The following is a 6,793-nucleotide window of genomic DNA, read 5'->3' on the forward strand; positions in this document are numbered from 1 at the left end:
AAAAAAAAAAATAAAGGGAGAGACCTGTCTAAGCAGAGAAGCCGTAAGACTGCTGCATAAAAAGTAACAGTGATGATCCAGGGGCTGGCAGGGAGAAAATGGCCCCAATACAAGACAGGGCTGCCTATGAAGGCCGTGTGATTGAGATATCACAAACGATGGTATCCATGGGGAAAGGAGACAAAGAGCTATAGGTAATCTAAGTCAATATTCCTGGGAAGAGCTGTGTAATTCTCTCTATGGATGTCCTAATACGGCCATGGGGAAGCATGGGTCGGGGCATCATGATACTCCTGTAGGAAGAAAAAGGAAACATTCATGTGTTTTGCAACTGAGCACTGAGTTCACAGTGGGGGCATCTTACAGAGACTGAAGGAGTGCCACAAGGAAGGAGATGGACAGACACAAAGTGGTCATGTGACGACACACTCAGCTGTTGACCTAGTGTGCTTTCTGCTGCTCTGAAAAAACACTGGCCAAACCAACTTGTGAGAGGAAACTGTTTATTTGGCTTACACACCCATGTCACAGTGTATCACTGAAGGAGGGCAGGGCAGGAACCTGGAGGCAGGAACTGAAGCAGAGGGCATGGAGAAACACTTCTCTCGAGCTCCTCCATGGCTTGCTCAGCTTGCTTTCTTAGATAGCCCAGGCACCTGCACAGGGGTGACACTGCCTACAGTAGGTTAGGCCCTCTCTTATCATTAATGGAGAAAATATCACCTAGAAATGACTACAGGCCAATCCGATGGCTCCCTCTTCCCAGGTGACTCTACTTTACGTCAAGGCAACAAAACTAATGAGCACAGATATTAAAGGCTTATGAGAAGCAATGATTTCATAGTGTGTGAGAGTAGATGTGCTATTTCCAAAGTACTAGTTTTACATACACAACTGTAAATATATTCAGGTAAATTAACATATACGATATAAGCAGACTTTTCACTATTTGCATATATCACTAGGATGTATATTTTCAAATGGCCATAAAACCTTTTCCAAAACTTTCATTTTTGGAAAATGTGGGACCACCTTCTAATCAAGGGTACTATACATTGAGTAGATACTCCTGGGAAGATCTGTGTCATTCCCTCTATTGGATGTCCTAATACAGCCAAGGGTGATGCGTATCTCCAGTATAGAGAGCCGTCAATGGCTGGCTTGTGAGTGAATGGAATACAGGCAGCTGTTGCAGCACTTTAAATCCCTATATTAAAATATTGATAATTGCTATCAAACCAATTGTTTATCTGTTAAAAAAAATTGTCCTTGTGGTATCTCTGTGCCATATGGAACAGAGGCTCCGGACCTCTGCAGGGCACCTCTGCGTTTCCCTACAACTTTGATTGACTGTGCCCAACATGCTGCTTTGCATGCTAGCCAGTCCCTTCTGCCTACTCCCCTGCTGGGGGCTTCTGAACAGTGCTTAGGCTTAAACCAGCAGCCTGGAAGTGCTGGGGACTTACCTCTGCAGGGTAGATGACAGGGAAACACCTGAAGTTCTTCATCCTCTCCTGTGTAACTCTAAGTACAGGTCAGTTGCTCAAATCAGTGACTTGCTCACTAACTCATCTCTTGCTGGCTTGCTTCCTCTCTTTGTCTTGAGTTCCCCGGACTCAAGTCCTTGTTCTGGGGTCTAAATGTATAAATGAGTCCAGAGGTGGTGATTTGCTGTCCTGCTTTGGAACGCAGCTAGCTGTCTGCAGAAAGCAATCTAAAAAGGGGCTATACCCTCATCTCTTATACCTGAGTTGTAGAAATGATTGGAAGTGTCTTATTTCATGACTGACAGTGAGCACTTAGTGATCTCCTATTAATGTAAAGAGTTGTCCTGTGTGTTGTGGGGGTCTAGCTACTATAACAAAATAGAGTTCTAGTCTGGAGGACCTCACACTTGCCAACAGGGCTTGAAGCGGATATGTGTGGTGAGGGTGGGCATGGGGAGATGAGATTATCAGATTTAAAGGGGAGTCAGACCTCAGAGTGTCCCAAGCAGGGGAGCTGCTTCTTGCTGACTAGCATCTCACTGCTACAGTCATTCCTCAGGTTTTCTAGCTTTAACATGTTTGGCTGAGAACACATACCGTTTCAGAACCCGTTGCCTCTCGGGTCAGTACCATTTGGTACATGGTAACTGAGCCTTGTGGGTGAGATTTAATACTGAAAGGCAAAGTAGATGCCTCTTAAAAAGTGGCTGCTCCCTCCATCAGATGGGATGCCATATGTCCAGGTAAACCCAAAGATGCTTCCCTGCTGTCCCTTGATCTTGCAAAGCATGTTCCCACCTGCAGCCCTTCTCTCAAACATGTTTGCAGCTCATTCCCTCCCATTTTAAAGCTCTGTTTACAGTCGTCTTTGGCTATCCTCTATAATATCATCCTCTCCATTGTCCCACTGTATCACCTCCCATTTTATTCTCCTCCCCCACACCTTTTCTTCTTTTCATGTGTTTGTATATGTGCTATGCATATATATGCATATAATATATGCATATTTATATATTTATATATACATATATTATATATTATATATTTATATGTATATATTTGCTTGTACATGCATGAGGAGGTCCTAGATTGATGTTGGAATTGCCCTCAACTGCTTATTATTTTGAGGCAAGATCTCTTAATCAAACCTAGAGGTAGCTGCTATGGCTCACCTCTCTGGATGCTCTGAGAATCCCCTGTCTGTCTTCTGAAGCTTGAATTTTCACACCCACACCCACCTATGTATCCAAACTCTGGTCTTCCTGTTTGCACAGCAAACATTTTCACAACTGAGACTTCTATCTAGCCCCTGCCCCCACCATTTTACTCTTGTTAATAGATGACATATAATGTCACCTATTTATTTTCTTGGAGTCTCCTCCCACTAAAAACTCTGTGACATCAGGAACTCTTCCAACCCCCCTCCTCCCTAACCAATTCTATCCTTGCAGCTACCCTGGCCTAGAGAGGGCACTTGATAAATATTTGTTAAAAGTATGAACAGATTTCATCATGAGAACCTTGAAATTATCATTTGCTACAGATAGAATTTCATAATCTCATCTTAAATCATCATAATCAAAGGTTTCAAGCATACATAGTTTTTTGTAGAAAACAATGTCCTTCTTTTTCAAGATTAGTGTGTATAGCAGGTATGAATACATAAACAGGTTTATATTACCATAGCCTTGTACAGGTCACAGAATACAACTCACTGAATATCCTTTATATAAATAAATCCTGAAATTTCAGGTCTTATAGACTATATTTAACCTACTAAAACTGATTTATTCATGAATTCATGTGACAAAAATGTATCGAACACTAATGGTGGACATGATGTTGGGTAAGGTGCTATATTTGAGTTTTGAAAAGTCAACTTTATACTTCACTGTAAAAGCCACATCTTGTTGTAATATATAAGAAAAATTTATCTTAAAAAAAAGCCTTGTTCTTCTCCATTGTTTTATTACAAGCCTTATTTATTGAATTCAAAGGTCCCCAAGAGAAAGTTCTCAGACAATTCAGGCAACATAAATAAATGCTTTTAAAAGAAAACATTCTTTCCATGGAGAAAAAGGGACACCACTGAATTTAGCAACATTGAATGCTCACTATTGCGAAATTTAAGTAGTTATTAAAGCATAATTGTACAGGGCTTGCTGGAACACTCAAGCACAGAGTTCCTCCTTGCTGGGTGATGGTCATTCACTCACACCAATTTTTCACATTGCCACTAGCCTTCATAATTCTACAACCAGCCTCAACTTGCCTTTATCTTTTCTAGGAGATTATAACCATGCTCCTTTCCTTCTATCTCAGAATTCCCTGTTTCCATCTCTGGAGTCAAGCCTCCACCCTGTATGGCCCACCATCTTGACGGCTTTATCAACTTAGCCTCCTGCTTGCAGCATCTCCCTTCCTCTTAATGGATTCACATCCCAGGCTTCCGGTCAGCTTCCTTCCCTCTGCTGTACCATTCCTTTGATGTATCGCCCTCTCCTCCACTACCCAACTTATTCAAGAACAAGTCTGTTTCCACCGTTCGATGTTCCATTTCTTCTTTCTTGTAGCATAAAAGCCCAGTTGCCCTGGGGGCATCATGGTTTATCCCTTTTTGGCCCCACAGGTCAATTTTCAAATGTCCTTTACTTCCAAGTCTTCTGAAAAGACAAACTTTTAAAAAGAGAGGCTCGTGATAGAGGAGAAAGGCATTAAAGCTGCTTTAAGGGAAGAAGAGGCATTCATGCAAAACAAATGGCTTGCTGCAGGCTGCAGAGAAAGGTACAGCCATTTACCAAACTGAATTACAGATCGGAGCTGTACCTTTAACCTCACCCAGCCAAATGCTAGAAAAGCAGGGCATGGTATTTGAAAAAGTATCTCATTTACATGAGAAAGGAAATCAGACACTCTCAAGTCATCGATTGGGTTTTTATGGGGTTCCTTCTCCAATTAGGTTATTAACATTGGTAATTTCTAATACGCTTGAGCTTTCTTATAAGAAATTTGCATATTGTGGTTTTACTTGCATATACAGAGACGATAACTTTTTTTAAAGTAAGGAAACCAAAACCTCTTAAATGACTTACATCTATAAGAAACAGATATTGTCGAAACAATAAGAGAGTTAAAGAACTAAGATTCTAAATTCATTTTTATAAGGCCTCCTTTAAATCTCAGGTGGGAACCAATCACATTAAAATTTCAGAAGGCTTGGCTTGAAGGACACAGGGAATTTTACTTTATACTGACAGCTTCCAGGCACCTGGTCCACATATCATCATCATTCATTTTTCAAAAACAATAAATGAAAAGGAAAAATCATACATAGATGGCCTTGGTTTTATTATTTTCAATGTACCCACGGAACGATGTGACCTTTACCCAAAGAACAGAATTTTAGAAAAAGAAAGAAGACTTTGGTATCAATAAGTCATGCATTTATTTGTACAGTCTTGATTATTTCAAGCTTTTCAAAGAGCCCAGGGCAGCCCATTTGGTTCTGATAGCAATTCAGTAGAATTTAAGGTTATAACTAAAATATGTCCCAAGCAGGTTAATCCAGTCATATGACATCAATAAAGTACTGGGCTATTAGCATAAAGGTACATTCGCTTCTATGAATACTGCAGGAAAAATACAGGGAAGCCAGCTGCAGTGGACACAGACATGAATGTGCCATCTCCAGTGCCCTCTCCAATCCTATCTTTATTACGCAGAGAAATGTAAGTATCTATAGACTCTGAGTGCTTTTCTCTGTCCTGGTTCCTAGACATCATTGGAGAGCCAAACACTTGCCAAATTTCCTATGAGTGAGCTACAGTGGGAAGGAAATCGGGGACTTCACTGACCGGAGATCTTAGAACCGTGGGTCTCGGGAGATTTCAGTTCCTAAATGGACCTTCTAACCATCGTGAAAACTGGGAGAGTGGCTATCACTAGCAGAAATAAAGTATCCCATTTCCCATGGAAAAACACCCAAGAGGATGTAAAGCATCTCAGGATGCTCTTTTTTCCTCATTTTTTACTTCCCTCTCAATCTCGCTCTTGGAATTTTAAAGCCCCCACCCTCTTTACACACCTCCAGAGTTTATTCTAAAAGAAGCATCACGAAAACTACCCATCCTTCAGCCAGAAGGTTTTCAGTACTTAAATATGGAAGGGAGTCTGGGGATAAAAGTTGTGGGAACGGGAGAGGAAGATGACCATTAAACACCCTCTTCTTTGGGTTAGACAAGAGATAAACAATAGAAATTGCAGAGTCAGGCAGCCAAGGAGAGACTGTGAAGTGCCAAAGAAAGCTCCCTGCAGAACCAGGGACACCAGCTGTCTCAAAAGGTGTAACCATTATCCCGGTTTGCTGCCATGTGCCTCAAAGCAACCACTCACTTCCACATTCCTGACCTTAGGACGTTAGAGAAAGGGGAAGCGAGAATCTCTACACCCAGCCATCCAAGAACAGAAGCAGAACAGAAACTGTTTTCAGACTTGCAGGGTCAAAATAACCAATACTGTCCCACAGTGTTAGCTGGTGGCATCAAGTCAGGAAAAGCAGATCGCTGGATGTGGGGCGCAGTTTTGGGAGCGTGGATCCAGTTGCACGCTACACACTCTTACACGGGATTTTACAAACCCGGCCTTATCCTACTGCCTCCCCTCCACACTTCACACACCAAGTGCATTCTGCCCACCTCACGGTTTCCAACCTCAGTCAGCCAGAGAGGAGGGATCCTAGCGGGGATTCCTGGAAATGTCATCCCCCACCACACCTCGGATCTGCCACCTCCATCCCCTCTGCTAACACACACACACACACACACACACACACACACACACACACACACACTCCTTCCATGACTGTCACCAGGCCCGCTCTTCCCAAAGCCGGGTATCTCAGTGCGCACCGGACGCCTGGCATCTCTCTGGTACACACCCTTCCCCCGCCTCGCTGGCTCCAAGCATTGCCCCCTTGGATGTCGCCTGCCGTCCCTGTTCATCCGCACTATTGTTCCACGCAGCACCCCTAGCTCCCAGGATCGTCCCTCCACGAGGACCCGAGCTCCGTCCTGGGCGTCGGGCGCCCGGCACTCACCCAGCCCGCCCTGGCGGTGGTACCTTGCCTGACAGCTGGGTCCGCGGGCCCGCGAGAGCAGGCGGCGCTAGTGACAGCGACAGTGCCAAGCCTGGGAATAAAGCTGCTCTCCAGCTGCTCCCGCCTCCAGCGCCACCATCTTCCCCCGCCGCCACCGGGACCGCAGCCGCCCGCGCCCCGCTCCTCCGGCTCTAGCTCGGCAGCCGCTCGG

The 6,793-nt window shown here is 43.9% G+C and overlaps 1 protein-coding gene across 1 annotated transcript in view; it reads right to left on the minus strand.

Annotated features, from left to right (window-relative positions):
• Apba1 (amyloid beta precursor protein binding family A member 1) overlaps positions 1-6,677 on the minus strand; it is a 204,775-nt gene extending 198,098 nt beyond the window's left edge. The window contains exon 1 of the mRNA XM_028764032.1: positions 6,606-6,677. The gene's annotated coding sequence lies outside the window, so the exon portion shown is untranslated. The remainder of the gene's footprint in view (positions 1-6,605) is intronic.
• Positions 6,678-6,793: the final 116 nt, after the last annotated feature.

Source organism: Grammomys surdaster, unplaced genomic scaffold (genome assembly GCF_004785775.1).
Source record: "Grammomys surdaster isolate TR1022 unplaced genomic scaffold, NIH_TR_1.0 141, whole genome shotgun sequence".
NCBI lineage: Eukaryota > Metazoa > Chordata > Mammalia > Rodentia > Muridae > Grammomys > Grammomys surdaster.